General features: G+C 37.6%; 1 long non-coding RNA gene across 1 annotated transcript; it reads left to right on the top strand.

Annotated features, from left to right (window-relative positions):
- The first annotated feature begins 2788 nt into the window (after positions 1-2788).
- On the top strand, positions 2789-15319 carry LOC112983805 (uncharacterized). The gene is made up of 3 exons (XR_003259343.2): positions 2789-2906; positions 14489-14606; positions 15061-15319. It is a non-coding gene; the product is annotated as an uncharacterized LOC112983805 (long non-coding RNA).
- The last annotated feature ends 1308 nt before the right edge of the window (positions 15320-16627 follow it).

Raw genomic sequence — 16627 nt, 5'->3', positions numbered from 1 at the left:
GCACATATGCAGCTAATCTTTCTTCTCAATCAAAACAGGATTCACACTGTGTTTTAGGACCAGCGTCTGGCCTGAGTATCTTCTGAACTATGCCTGGCTATCATCTGGGGAGTTCAAGCTACTAGAGACCACAGCTGTGACCAGATGTGCACTGACAAATAAGCAGTTCAGACAGTCAAGGACCAGCACTCAGACCTGTGCTTCAGTTCTGTTTAGTTTTGCAAACTTGTTATTCTGTATATACCCTTTTCTTACTCTTATCTGAGCAGTTCCAGTGATCCCTGTTAAACAGGATACTGGCTAGGGATCTGTGGCGGACAGATGAGTGAACTTTTGCCTTAAACATTTCTTGGTACATAAGGTGCAAGCAAACCATAACCCCGAACAAGCCATCTGTTCCCGGCGGAAACAGGACTGAGCTGCTGCAACCCTTGAAATGGTCTCCCTGCGACCACCCGGGACACACCGAGCCTGCGCTGAACCAGACCACGATCGGGCAGAGACTTTGGGACCTGGACTGTAAATTACTGCCGCTTAGCACAACTTCTATAAAGCTTGCTTGGCATGAGTAGCTAAATTTGCTGAAGCCTTAGGCTGCACTCCCTAGTTCAGTGAGAAAGGGCCCCAGAACTGGCGCAGGCAGGAAAGACAAGGGGGTTATCAGCAGTTTGCATTTCCATGCTTCACGCTCCAGGAGGAAGGATGTCAAGGCATTGAAGCGAGGCCTGCTTGGGCACCGGGACCCTGGGGAGCAGGGCCTCCTCTTGCTGCAGAAACAATGCTGATTGGGGGGTCTGGGCTATCGTGGGGTCCAGATCATATTCCCTTTGTCTGGACCTTGGGAAATAACACCTACCGTCACTGCTGGGGAAGTAATAAATTGTCAGGGCTTGAGAGATAAGGGCAGGACCCGAAGAATGAAAACGCATCTGTCAGCAGAAACCACAACGGTAAACAACCTACCTAGGGACCCAATAAGGAGCAGGAGACCCCAAACCTAAATATTACTATTGGTCCAAACTACTGCATGAAGGGCGGAGAGCTTAAGATTGGAAAGTATAATTGCCCAGGGATTTCTTTGTTCGGGGTCCCTCTTCAGAGGCACCCAACTCGAGCTGTAACTACTGCACGCGTGTCATTACAATTTATTTATTTAATTTGCCTTGATTTGGCTCTGAACTTTTCAGTGGGAACCTAGGGTCGGACCCTGCTCGAGTTGTAATTACTGCACTTGCATCACTAAAATTTACACCCAGGGTGAAGAGGACCAACGGGATGCCACTGGATCCATGGACGGTGATATCTCTTTCTCTCTCCCCCTTTCTCTCTCTCTCTCTTCCCCCCCTTCGCCTTTCCCCACCTTTTCTCCCCAGTCCGTGGAAAATAAAGTTAAAAGGTTGTACGATATTTGACTGGTTTTAGCGTCTTAATCTCGTCCTTGGGATCGTAACGAACCCCCCCCCCCCCATATTGGATCGGGACAGGATCCATGATCTGAACCAAAGTGACTACTCTTATGCTGGCAAAAGTGCTTTATTTGTCTATCCTAGAAACCTTATTTGAGAACTAAATGTTGCACTGTCACTTCCTTCAGTTCTACTCTGTCAGTATCCTTCTGCCAGTCAGTGAATATATATTTTTGAGAATATGCATACTAGAGTGAAGACTGGTCAGATTTTCTTTCAGGATTCTGGTCCACTTGTAATTACTAGCATCCTGTTTGTGTTCACGATCCCTACTTTGGGAACCTCTGGGCTAAGCAAGACTCTTTTTCCAGAAAGAAAATAAAAGTTGCACAAAATAAAACTTTGCACAATGATGAGGAGCAATTCTATGATGCTAGGAACCACTTCTTTAGATTGCAGGATCACAGTAAACTAAAAAAAAGTGTTTCCACCATCTGCATTTGAGGCTTGCTGTAACTATTCAGAGACAGCTAAAACAGCAAAACTTTTAGGTATGGATCATCCTAATTTTCCTGTTTCTTTTATGTAAAAAGAATATAATGAAGTGTCCTTCTCTGTATCCTCTCTAAATCTTCATTGAATATCAACGTTTTAAGGCAGGGATTAGGATATGCCATGTTTTACTCAGGTGTCCGTCTTAAGGGGAAACAAATGTCTATCAAGAATTCAAAGTACTACAACAATCTAAAATATACAAATATTTTAAGGCATTAAACCCCCAAATAATGGATATACATTTCTCAGTGCTGGAATGCTACAGTGTGTGTCCAGCAAGGTCCTGCTCATATGCAATAATCTTATCACAAAATTTAGAACTACAATTAAAATATTCAGTCACTGCTGTAACTTGATAATCTGCCATCATACAATCATTTCAAAACTGAAAATAACACATATGCTTCCTACTACTATTACTTAACCCTTAGGTTAATTGCTTATGAATGATATACTCAGACTAAGCCATCAGACCTTATCCTCTTGAGAGGATATAATGCCCTTTTGTCCTTTAACTTAATGTACAGTGTCTCTTTTGATTTGAAAGAAACAAACACCTAATAAAAAAATAGTCTATTAATTTTTATGTATTTTAAAATTGTATTAACTGTCACAACTGTGTGGAAAGTTTAACTAATTCTCAAAAGGGAGACACTGAAGTTGCTGGTTGAACCTTTTCTCTTTATCTTGAATTTTCAGCATCCACAAATAGCAAGGACTGCCCACTGCAAGTGATTTTCCTGTCTCTCCTTGTTTTCCCTCAGACCTTCCAATCTAGCCCCAGCTACCAGACTTTGTCTTTGCCTTATTCCTTGGTTATTTTTCAAAGCTATTTTAAAATGTTTTTGAATTAATTTTGAAATAATTTTGAATTAAGGCTTTACAAAGTATTCTCAGACTACAACAAGTGAACCAGATCATAATCCGAGGACCCAAACCATTGAGGTAGGTGACAGGTATTTTGAGTCCTAAATTACACTTCTTAAAATTGTTATGTGAGCTTTCAAACAGAGAAATTTGGGGCATATAGCAAAACCTCTTTAAGTGATTAGCAATTTTCATAAGCACTGGATAAATACTGTTAGTGTGCTGTTAACAAACTAAATGTGGTTTTCATGCTATTGCTCTCTCTGTTTTAAATGATTGCTTTATTAACAGACTGTTGACTGAGTCTAAAGAGTGAGTGACTATGCAGCCAGCAGTGGCAACTAGCAAACATTTTCATAGCAGGAGTAATAGTCCCTGTAGGGGAAAATTACAGTAAAATGCCTGAAACAGGACCTTGTTCCAGCAAGTACATCCTTTCCAAACTGTGTGTAATCCATTTAGGTGATTTCATCAGATTTATTGCTAGATGTATACCTGGATTAACTAAATCTAGATAGCTAGATTTATTGAAAAGCATAGCAATTTTCTGGAATTAAATTCAGTCTTCCCTACTTTCCCAATAGGATAAAAAATCTATTCAGCCTGGGAATTTTCTTATCAAAAACATTCAGATGCATGGTTAAGGCAGTTCTATATTTTAGTAATGCTAAGGCAGATAATTTAATAGGACCTTAAAAGATCAGTTAATCAATTTTATAAATTGAAGGTAGCTAATAGTCCTTAGCAATACTTGACATTTAGAGTATATAGCACTTTACAAACATTGAATAATTACTCTCTCAACATCTTCAGGTGTTAGGAAAATAGTTTTAGCCTTAATTTAATAGAAAAGGAAACTGAGGCAAAGACAGCTGTGCACTTATGAACCATCCTGTTAATTGGGAAGAGATAATCTCAGTATCCATATTATATTGACCTGGAAATTTCTGAAAATGACAAGTAAACTGTAATGCTGTAGTATCTGTCAATTAAACTTGTCTGTCACTTTAAAAATAGAATTGCTCAACAACAAAAATATAGGCTCCAAGGAAAATCCCATTCATCTGCTCCTATTAAGATAGTAAAGAGACAGTTTGAAGTATATGTTGTAAAGCTAGAAAATCAGAATTAAAAAAAAAAGTTGAAATTGTATAAATGGTAAATGTTTTGATAACTGTGGTAGCCTATGTCATTGCTAGGGTAAGCTTTTATTTTTAATAATCTTTGGGAAAAAGCAAAGTATGTACTATTAGCTATAGCGAACATTTAAAGAACTATTAAGGTGAAGATCCATGAACATGTGAGTAGTTCCTTCGATATCATATAGATCATTCCCATAAGTAATGCTGATTTAAATAAGTAAATTTTCAGGACTAGAATGTGACTTTATGTCTTTCTGAACTTTATAGGAAAAAAATTCTGCTAGTTTCATGAGATTTTATTTTTTTATTTATTTTTCCTTAATATGTGTTTCCTTATAACACCATTGTTTTGCTTTTGATGCAGCTTATTGTGCTGGAAAGTGATTGCCAGGAAAGTACTTATGAAATGATAACAAATACAATTTTATAATAATTAATTCTTGCAGAGACATAAGCCTAAACAACTCTCTCTGATTGAGACGATAAGACAAAATAATAACATTGAAGTAATTTGAAGTCAGCTAAAGAAACTGACAATATTATAAGCATGAAACTTCAGCTATAATTCTGGATCAAATATGACACTTCATTTATATTGAATTGTATCTATTTTAAAAGTTATTGAATATAAATCCAGTTTTTATGCTCAATCATTTTTAATATGCTCTAAGTTTTTGTATATATTTTTTACTTCTAGAAAAAGCCATCTGCATACAAAAAGAAAGATAAATATGTCTAATCTTAGATCTCAAAAAAAAAAAGAAAGAAAGAAAGAGGGGATATTTCATGCTTGCCTTTCTCGAAAACCAGTTCCATTGATTTTGTGAAATTTTTTTCCAAAACTAAGCATAATTTAATCCCTCAAGCTAAAACTGAATCCTTCAAAAAGTAAGATGGATAAGACTAGTTAATTTTCCTCAGAAAGGAAGACTTCCAGATTTTCATTTTGTCAGAAATTAGGTAAAAAACAGAACCACTTTTACATGCTGTTGGAATTTTTTTTTTTAATTATTCTTACCTACTTTGGCTAACTAATGTGAGCTATTCATTGCAAATGATTTACTGAGTAAATTTCAGTTCATTTTTTCACTCATTTACTGAGTGAATTTCATTTTCTTCTTTTCCTGTTTTGGAATTATCTGACAGTCTACCTTATGTTATATTAACATACATTATTGAACCAATGATCTGATAGATCCTTTCTGTGAAAGTATTGCAGCTGACGTGTACTTTGACTGTGTCTCAATTTGTACCTCATCAATTCAGTATTCATCACTCATGATGTGTGACTGGCCACCTAAGTGTGTATGATATAGATTCTGATTTTGAATATAAAGATGAGAGCTGTTAAAAAAAGATGAGAAATCAAAAGCATTTTCAAAATAACTATGTGAACCAGTGGAAGAAAAAGAAAAGCTTTAAAACTTTGCTCTTTACTTCCCAAGAACATTAAATGATACATAAACAAAATTTTGCACATGCTTTTTAAAACTTTTAATTGTTTTTGATCTCTTTTGCATAGCTTGTGGTTACCTGTATAATAACACAAGACAGGTTGATAAGGAAATATTATAGATGTACATTTGTCACTTGAACACTGAATCTTGAGTTACTCCATCAAAACAGCTAAAGGAAGCTAAGACAAGAAATTTCCTAATAACATTTCTCTGACAACTAAAAAACAACTGAAATAGCCAGATTTCTTTAGTACCAAAAGAGATCAGTTAAGATGAGTTATTAAAAATCTAGGTCTGATAAGAAAAAAAAAATCAAATAATTGATTAATTAAAATAATTGAGATCTCTATCCATAATAATAACATACACAGTGGCATGATCCAAGATGAAACTGAATTTTGATTTTTTTTTTCTTTGTTGATCATCTTTTACTGAACTGTAGTGGTAATATTCAGCACTACTTTCCTTCTCCTTTGAATGTAGAAGAGGAGAGAAAAACAGTTAGGAAAACAGTAGATTCTTTTCCTGCTTGCATCCGGCATTACTAAAATGTCACTTCAGTGCTTATCTGATTTGATGAAAAAAATCCTCTTCTTCTTTTTCTTCAATTCATGACTGAGCTCACTCTCTCCTGGTTCCCCTAGTGTAAGTACAATTTCTGCAATCTAAATCTCGTAGATAACATTGTATTTTTATTCGTAAGAAATATTATCAACAAAAAATGCATTTATTTTGCCTTCTTGTGCAATTCAGTGGAAAGCCAATTTCTAGCTCTAGGGATCAGTAACAAAAAATCAGTTTTCATTTAACTATTCTGTCTGTTTTTCTCTGCTAAGACTTCCCAAAGAGTGATAGTCTGGTAAAACTAGAAATGGTCATATATCTGATTTATTTATCATGTAGTTGAATGCTAGACTACATCTAATGCATACAATCTCCACATAACTCTCAGGTCATCCCTACTGCTCTAATCATAATTCAAAAACAGGATTATTACCTAAATTAGGAAACTTCTAAAAAATGTAGCTCTTATATCAGTGAGAAAACATATTTTGGCTTTGACTACCCGTAATTCTTACCTGTCACTCACTTTGAAATGTCCCAGCTTCTTGTTAAGTTTAATGAATCTTTATGAATATCTCTGGCTCCAACAAGGCTGAATTACTGGTATAGGGACAGTGAGTATGCTCTTTCATATTTATAAAGTGCCTCAAAGCAGGAGAGAGATATTGAGCAAATACCATGGTTACAAGTTTAATTATTACCATCCAAACCAAGTGTTCAAACTAAAAATCCAATTACCAATGATTTAGCAGTCATCCTACAAAATGAATATCCAAAATAAGCATGCAGGCTAAAAATAAAGTTGAAATAATAATAATAACATCTAAACCTAAGGTATTAATGTAAATATCCTGAAATCCCACATGCCTTATGCAGAAGTCAAAAGAACCAAATTCTCAATTAGAAAAGGCTTAACAATAGATGAGAAGCTGACATCATTAAAGTTGAAAATGTCAAGCATTGCCATCTATTCTCCTGATCTGCTTCAGGAGAAAAAGAAAAACTGGAAAACAAAAATGCAACCTAAAAAGTAATCTGGAAATCATGAAGGTAAGAGCAATTAGAATGGGAAGGGCAAAAGCCAGTGCAGGTAGTTCAGGCAAATCAGAGTAGTGATAGGAGTAGGAACAAAGGGCAACATTAGTACCATAGGCAGGGTCAGTGTCTTGATCCCAATCACAGGAGACTGAAGCACTCTAGAACTTCATACATGCCAATATCTTCAGTTGGCTGGGTTACTAAAACTGACTTAACTCTGCCTGAAAGGCAAATTAAGGTTTTGTTTGCAATCATATGTCATCAGCCAGAGCTCTCAGTTGCTCTTTCAAGTACTGGATTAAGTGGACTCGCCTACAAAATATATCTAGTACTCGAGGAAGGTTTCTATGAGTTGAAATCAGGAACACTAGCCCTCACTCCAGCTTACTGTTATCTCTATTTCTGTACTCTTCAGGATAATCAAAAAGCAAAACTTGGCTTTTGACTAAGGAGCAAATTAAAAACAGAGAGGCACAGAGCACATCAAGCACAGAGAAGGAGATCTAAAGAAACTTGGGAGTCTGCTTCCCAGATTATCCATTTTTTTAATCATTATCTCTCTAGCCTGGAAACTAAACTTGATACTGAATCTGCCTGTCTAGTTTACTTTAACCAGTAGGCTAGTAAGTCATATTCTCTTATGATTATCCTCTTTCAAGGACTAAGACTTTTACATGATGGGCCGAGCAGTGGCCAATGCTTCAGGGGTCCTTTGAGCTTTAAAGAGGAAGGATGACAAGGCGGTTGAGAGCTTATGGATGATGATTAGAAAATGGAACAACATGGGCAATGTTGTTGTGAGTGTCTGCTACAGACCACCTGACCAAGAAGCAGTAGATGAGGCCTTCTCCAGACAAGTGGAAAAAGCATCATGCTCACACACCCTGCTCCTCAGGGGGTACTTTAACCACCCCGCTCTCTGCTGAAGGTACAACACAGCAGGGCACAAGTGCTCCCTGAAGTTTCTGGAGTGCATTGATGAGAACTTCTTTACAGAAGTGATCAAGAAGTCAATGGTGAGAGGCACTCTGCTGGACCTGATACTTTCCAAAAAGGAAGAACTGGTTGGGGATGTGAAAGCTGAGCTAGCCTTGGCTGCAGTGACCGTGACATGGTAGAGTTCAGGATCCTGAGAGGAGGGATCAATGCAAATAGTAGCATCATAGCCCTGGACTTCAGAGACTTCGGGCCTCTCAGGAACCTGCTTGGAAAAATCCCACAGAAGATCATCCCAGAGAGAGAGGAGGAGCTGGTTGATATTCAAGGATCACCTCCTCCCAGCTCAAAAATGATCCATCCCATTGAGCAGGAAATCAAGCATAGGCAAGACGAGGCATGCATAGATGAACAAGAAGCTCCTGACTAAACTCAAACATGAAAGCAAAGTGCACAAGAAGTGCAGGGACAGAAGTATTATAGAGACACTGTCCGAGCAATTCAGGGATGGAGTTAGGAAAGTCAAAACCCATCTGGAGATGAATCTGGCAAGAGATGTGAAGGAGAACAAGGAAGTTTTCTACAGGTATACAAACAGGAGAAAGAAGAGCAGGGGAAATGTGAGCCTACTGCTGAAAGGTCAGTGGCCCTGGTGACAAGGGGCATAGAAAAGGTTGAGGTGCGCAGTGCCTTCACCTTCACCTGAGGCTTCTTTGGTAAGATCAGGATCCTTCAGGAATTCCAGACCCCTGAGAAAACAGGTAAAGTCTAGAGGAAGGAATACTTTCCCTTGGTGGGAAGGCTCAGGTTAGGGAAAATTTAAACAAATTTGACATACACAAGTCCATGGGACCTGATGGGAGGTAACCAAGAGTGCTGAGGAAGCTGGCTGATGCAATTCTGAGGCCATTCTTCATAAACTTTGAAAAATCATGGTGATCAGGGAAAGTTCCTGAGTCCTGAAAGAAAGCACATGTCACTCCTGCCTTGAAAAAGGGCAAGGGGGATTCAGGGAACTATAGGCTGGACAGCTTTTTCTTGATACATGGGACGGTGATGGAGGAAATCCTCCTGTAAGTCATTTCCAAGCATATGGAGGACAAGAAGGTGACTGAGAGTAGTCACCATGGATTTATGAAGTGGAAATCATGCTCGACCAATCTGATAGCCTTCTACAATGAGATGACTAACTTGGTGGCTGAGGGGAGAACAGTGGATATTGTTTACCATTGCTTTAGTACTGCTTTTGACACTGTTTGCCACAACTTCCATATAGGCAAACAGATGAAGTACAGGCTACATAACTGGACAGTGAGTTGGACTGAAAGGTACCTTAACTTCCAGGCTCAAAGGGTTGTGATCAGTGGCATAAAGCCCAGCTGGAGGACAGTCCCTACTGTTCCCCCCAGGGATCGATACTGGGACCAATACTATGTAACATCTTCATTAATGAACTTGATGATGGGACAGAGGGTACCCTTGGCTACTTTGCAGACATTTTAAAGTGGAAAAAATGGTTGACAGACCAGATAGTTGTGCTGGTATTCAGAAGAACCTCAGCAGGCTGGAAAGATGGGCAGAGAGGAAGTTCAACATGAAGTTCAACAAATATAAATGCCAAGCTCTGCATTTGAGGAGGAATAACCTCATGCACCAATACACACCAGGGGCCAACCATCTGGAGAGCAGCTCTGCAGAGAAGGACCTGGGGGTCCTGGAGGGAAACAGGTTGACCATAAGCCACCAATGTGCCCCTGTGAGAAAAAAGATCAAAGGCATCATGGAAAGCATTAGGAAGACCGTTGCCAGCAGGTCAAGGGAGCTGATTCTTCCCCTCTACCAGCACTGGTGAGGTGTCCTGGAGTCCCTTGTCAAATTCTGGGCTTCCCAGTACAAGGGAGACATGGACATACTAGACTGAATACAGTGAAAGGCCACAGAGATGATAGAGGGATTGGCACATCTGGGAGAGGCTGAGAGAGTTGGAACTGTTTAGCCTGGAGAAAAGAAAGATCGGGGCGGGGGGGGGGGGGGTGGAGGGCATAGAAAATATGGTGCCAGACTCTTCTAGTGTTGCTTAGTGTGAGGAAAAAAGGCAATGTGCAGAAACTGAAATATGAGAAATCCCATTTAAGTATAAGAAAAAAAATACTGAGGGAGTGGTGAAACACTAGAATAGGTTCCCAAAACAGGTTGCTTAGTCTCCACCCTTGGAGATGTTCAAAACCCACTCAGACATGGTCCTGAGAAAACTCTTGTAGTTGACCCTGATTTAAGAAGGGGGGCTGGACTACACAATCTCTGGAGGTTTCTTCCAATTTCAAGCATTCAGTGATTCTGTGCAGTTTTACTGTCTCTCCAAATGAGTGACTGTGGCTGCTGCAGTCTCTGCCCTCACAGCAAGGCTATGATGTAAGTAAGCTCCAAACAGAGCTGGGGGGAAGACGTAGTTACTGCTGTGTACTCTGGACTGTAATAGAGCTGAGTGGGCAGCTAGGACTCTGGTTAAACACAATAGAATGATAGAAATCTAAATGGCAGTTTAGTTTAATGTAAATGATTGCTGAACCTTAGCCACTTCAAATGGGATGTATATAGAAAGAAACATTTATGTATTCACAAGGGTACTTTCACTGCCAATAAATAAATAAATAAATAAATAAAAGTGTCAAAGGAATGTAGGTGCAAAGTGGATATATATATATATATATAAAAAATATATATGCAAATATATTTGCAAATTAAGCAAAAGTTTTCTGGACTTTTCCTTGTATTCTAGGCAAATTTGATAGCAGTTACATTTTAGGTTCCTAAGGTGTCTTTTGGGATCTTATCCTAAATTATTATTATTCTCTTTCACTTTTCTCCACAGGTTATCAGTGCTACAGGAAATTCTGCATAATATTTAATGTCTTTGGAACATTAGAAAGATAGCAAATTCTGTTCCCATGTCTCTAGTATGTAAACCCATTTGAATGGATTCAACACACATAATTTATGACTACAAAGTCAAAAACATAAAACAGGCTCTTTGGTTTCTGAAAGGACTTTCAGGCACATCTTAATATTCCTAAACAGCTTAAACAAAGCAAAACAAACAGAAACCCTAAAGGTCTGGAATGCAGTATATCTTTACTATATATTAAACACTAATTTAACTTCAAAAACTAGTTTCATGACTAAAAGACAGACACCTCTATCTATTGTTCCCTTTACAGGACAAATTAATATGAAAGTTCTCTGAAAAGATCAAAACTTATATTTAAATACTACCCATTGTTACAACATCTTTAACAAAAGTGACTAGTATAATCTCTGGACCACAATAAAGTCAGTGTGAAAAAGCAACAGGAAATATATAAATATTACAAAAGCTTAAAACACATCTTTTCTTAATGTTCTGCATGACAGGTCGATGTCTTTGCAAGATAAAACTGATACTTTTATCCATGCATAACAAATATCACTTAAAAGATGCTAGCATCTTCCCATCCAGTGGGAACAAATGATCCAAAGTCATCCTCTGTTTGGATGCCATGGTTATTGAAATGCAGGGCAGAAAAAAAAAAGTTTGTTTTTATATATATTTTTAACAATCCTAGACAAAATCCTGTGGTTACTTAACACAGCTCAATGACAAAAAAATAGATTTATAAGTTGGTCTATATGTCTGTGCTAGCCTGCCATGTAACGTTAGTTCACACTGCTGGTAAAGAAGTGTTCAGATAAATTGTACTGTGAAACCATATCTGAAACTTTTAATGTTAAATACTTTTTGAGATTAATGTAGTTAGAAAAGAATCTGAAGGATCATGAGGAGTTCTGAAGCACATTGCTAAATATAGCTTTGGCTTAGAAGGAGAGAATGAGGAGTATAATCTGAATGAAATGATTAGCCTTTTCATAAATAGTATCAATTGACTAGACCATAATAGTTCTTTTCAAGTTCAATTATCTGTTCAACACAGCTTGTATGTGGCATAGGTAACAATTTTCTGGTGGTCATAGACCTAAATGACTATGCTAAACTGACTTCTTAAAGCACAATGCAGGCCTACAGAAAAGAAATAAACGGTAGGGCTATCCTACTACAAGATCTACTCATGTTTTCAGGCCACACATTACAGTCCTTCTATGAATGGATCTGCTCCTTATAGTTTTTATGACTTAATTACGATTACCTGGAATGGAACAGATGGCATATAAAGGTCAGAAACATTTGGTCAGATAATAGGGAGTTGCAACTATTTGTAAGAATATCTTGTCTTAAAAAACAGTTTCCTTGAGTAGAGCTTTATTGGTCAGCTATGCAGTTTCCAATCAAAATCAGAAAGTCTTATCCCCAAACAGATTTCTGTAGTGGGGAAAATCTCAAAAATTTCAAATATTTTTGATGAAAGAGAAGAGACACTCATACTCCAGGATAAGGAGATCATTCAGAAACTCACTAAAGATATAGAAGATATGATTTCATATGGAAATGTGTATTTGAACCCAAATATCCACTCATCCAAATAGATTGTAAGTATTACTTATCATCTGGAGCTCTGTGCTTCCCTTTCCCCCCACCTCCCATCAGAAATGTCTTGAGAGGTCTGAAGTTTATCCAATTGAAAATCAAACTGCAACTGCTTTTCCAATGAAAGTCTTGATGACAATAAACTACAGTTCAAGAACATCTGCTTTTTCAATCACCTACAGCTTGGACTACCAGAAGGAGTCACTAGTAGGAGTAGTGACTCCTAGGAGGACTCACTTGTAGGAGTCACTAGTTACCCTAGTAAAGAGGTGAAAAACAAGTAGATATTTATCTTCTTGTATATTGAAATAACACTGGTAGTAGGAAGGATGATAGCACAGACAGAGAACTCTAATTATATATTTTTTTAGAATTGAGGTTGCATGTAAAGGCAGAAATAATGCACAGATTAAAAGGCAAAGTACCATTATATGTTTAAACATAACCTGTGTATGTCCTGTAGTGGATTGACTTCTTTTTGGAGAAGCAAGAGGTACCTACAGAAAAGAGGTACCTACTATTAAGTACCAGAGACTGAGGAGGTCAGTATCCACAAACTGATAAAATAGAGGTTAGGTCACAGTAACATCAACTAGGAAACAAAGGCCCTAAAAAAGACACTGGTAGATTAGCGTATACCAGACTCCAAAAACCTAAAACAACCTAAACAACTGTTAGTAGAACTGGAATCTGATCATGAGCATTTTATCACTGCTGCAAAAGCAATTTCTACCTTTTTAAATTTTTTTGTTGTTTGTTTTTTGTTTTTTTTAGTTGTTTTTCAGTTCACAGATCTAGTGTGCTGTGATGATATTTACCAACCTAACCTTTCCTAAGAAGTCACTATTTCCAAGTGAAATTTCTGTCTACAGAGTGTGTTATTGTTGTTAGAGTATGTGTCTGTGTATGCTAATATGTGTGTTTTTTGAACCGTGTTGGTTCACATGAGATTATATCTTCCATACCTAAAGGTGAAGAAAGAGTATCTTTTGGAAAATAATCCTTACTTAAGGCTGCTCATTTTGGATAAGTGAAAATTATGTGCCACATGCAGATACAGTAGTTGCATTCCTCTTTCTTTCAACAAGGTAGTAAGCTAGCAAGCAGGAGGAAGGAGATAGTTGTATAGAGGAGGTTATACACATTTATCTTTATCATCTACATCTATATATAACAAGAATTGGGACTTTCCCGGCTGAGAAAATCAGCTGCCCTAGAAAGCAGAGGCAAAGAAATCTTCCTGAGTGTCAGTACAAAGGAAACGTCTTAAAAAGACTAGGCTTATTGCTGAAAGAGGCAATGTTAAAGTTTGTAAAGGTATCCCAAATATACCTGATGGAAGTTCTTCCTCCTATTGATTTATTTGGATCTTCAAGTAGCATTGGACACAATTAATGATAATGTTATTTCAGCCTGATTACTGTCTATTGTGGGAACGGTGTTCAGGGATGGCAGGGGATGGTAGATCTTCTATTTCCCTTATATAAAATGTATCATCATTGGGTAACTGCTTCCATTTAGATTCAGATATGATGAGAAATACTTGTATATGATATAATAAGGTCCTACTTTTTTTTTAGTATGTTTGACTCATTTCACAAGGAAATGATATATAGACCCATTTAGATCTTCTATGTGAAAGATTTAATTTAATGGTAGCCAAAGTGGGTAGGGAAACGTAGCAGTGCAGATGCTATGATTTATCTGCTTTTATCTGTGTTTAGCCACAGTCCCTGCCTTGCAGCACTCTTTGTTTTTTTTAGGAGATTGTATATGAGGCAACATGTGTTAAGGCTGCCTGCAGGGTGGCCATGACCATGAGTTGTGACTGCTAATAAAATGTTTGCTCCACTCTTACATCTAAGTTGTTTGGTAGCAAAGATAACTAGATTGCAATGGTCTTATATAGGAAGGTAAGATTTTCTGATGGAAAAAGAGGCAATCTGTTGTGTTAATTGAGATAGAATGGGTGTAATATTTTTTGAATAGTGCTTTTATTAATAGGTGAATTGAAGCTGGGGAGTGGGGGGAGAGGAGAAATCACAGCAATTTCTAGCAACTGAAGGTCTGAGAAGAAAAAAGAACCAAAAGTGTGGCATGGAAAATACCAGCCTGGAGATATGTAAGTAAGTAATGCATCTGACCCTACTATTTTGCTGAGACTGAAAATGTAAACAAGAGGTTTTTTAAGTGATGAAAAAGTAAAAAGACTATACACACTGGCAGATTCAATAGTTTTTAAAGTCATAACATCTTGTAGATCTTTCTTCTTATATTTCTGAAAATGAGAATTTGGTGATCACAGGTCTTCAGAAAGGTATTCTCAAAGAAAGTCTAAAGGGCTTCTGCTTCATCACAAATTTATAGCTAACATATTTGCACTCAAAAAATTCCAGATATCCCAACCCCAACAAGCCATGAAAAATGTCATGTCACTGATGTTCTAGCAGGAAGATCTGCATCTGAACATTCTTGTCCTCCCTTTATTTCCCTTATGTGCCCTGCTATTTCCCTCCTAACCATCCCCTTTCTCTCTTGGCTTCCGACTTAAGACTGAAATCAATTGTATCTTGCAGCATATGGCACTAACGCAGTGAGACGAGACAGCTCACCCAGCCCTGACCAACCTAAAGAGAACCAGGAAAAGAAAGACACCTGCCAAACTCAACCAGATGGTGTCCAGACCAAGGAAGCAAGCCAGGTCCCAGAGCTGCACCTATTGTGCCAACCCATCTACTCAGGGCTTGCAGCTACACCAGACCTGCAGTGACCCCAGTAGACTATAAATAGAAAATGTAGTTTCTGTATCTATCTCATGGTATTTTCTCTATTGTTTTCTTTGCTTAAATAAATAAAAGTCTTAAAATAAAATGTCCACGTTCTAATTCTGTGGAGTAATTTTACCCTTTATGTGGTGAAAAAATAAAAAATAAAAATAAAATAAAATAAAATAAAATAAAATGGAGAAACTGAGCTCCGTTCCCTGAAAAGAACCTGCTACTTTATAAAGACATTGTGTGTGTTCAACACCTACTCTAGTTTAAATATACACACATGCACACACACACACATATATATTTGGTTTTAGCTCTTTTTATTTTGTTCAGGAATAGAATGTATCTTTTTCTATGTGGGATCCATTCTCATCATCATCAAATTCTCATAACGATATTGTCATCAGACAGGAATATGAGGTGAAGGTGGGAAAAAGAGAGTGTAATTTTTTTTAGTGTACATGTTAGGAGATGATCTGAAAGTTAATGGATCCGGAGAGCTTGAGGGTTCACATTTGACTTGCTTATAGCTATTGGTTCAGGCCTTTCATAGGATGTAGCTGCTGAAATTCAAAAATTATTCTCAGTTTTTGGTAGAGTCAGCATCTATTTTTCTACCTACCAATTTAATTATATTTTTTGGGAGGCTAGATCCATAAAGAGACTTAAATATCACAATGCTGACTGTTGCAGAAAAACTAACTCTTACACACCCTGCTAAGCAGTGGAATCCACAGCCCCAAGTCAGATTTACAGGCTCTCTATCCAATATACGGAGAGAATTAGACACATAAAAAACCTGATTTTACAGAATCCAGAATGCTCGCTAGGAGGCTGCCTAATCCACCCTTAGGAAAATGTGAAGGACAGCACTTTACCTATGTTCTTACTCCTTTCAGAATTAAGTGTCTTCCTTCAACTCAGATACATATCTATGAATTTTATCTTAATTTAACACATATGTGGTTGATCTTACATAGCTTGTGTTGAGACCAAAGCTGAGAAAGAGGAAAAAGTATTTTTGTTTTTTTCTTTTGTGGCTAAAGAAATTTATTGTCCAGAGACGTGGTTGGGAGGTAGATAATCTAAATAACTGACTTCTACCTTGCTTCCATCAGCTCTCATATTTTAATATAGGTCTCATACCTCCTACCGAAAGGACCAGTTATGAAATTATTATGGAATGAGATTCTTTCATGCTGAAGCTGTACCAATGTGTAAAATATTCAATTTATTGTGTCCTTGGGAAAGCAGCAAGGGCTCTGTCATCTGGTGACTGGAACCCTTGTGAGTCCCAAGTTCTAATCCGTGCTCCAACAAAGAGTTACTTCTTTTATGCACTGTAGCACAGCTTCAAAAGGACATTTCT

This window comes from Dromaius novaehollandiae, chromosome 1 (assembly GCF_036370855.1).
Source record: "Dromaius novaehollandiae isolate bDroNov1 chromosome 1, bDroNov1.hap1, whole genome shotgun sequence".
NCBI classification, from domain to species: domain Eukaryota; kingdom Metazoa; phylum Chordata; class Aves; order Casuariiformes; family Dromaiidae; genus Dromaius; species Dromaius novaehollandiae.
The sequence above is the reverse complement of the archived record's forward strand: the minus strand, read 5'-3'. Positions and strand labels throughout refer to the sequence as shown.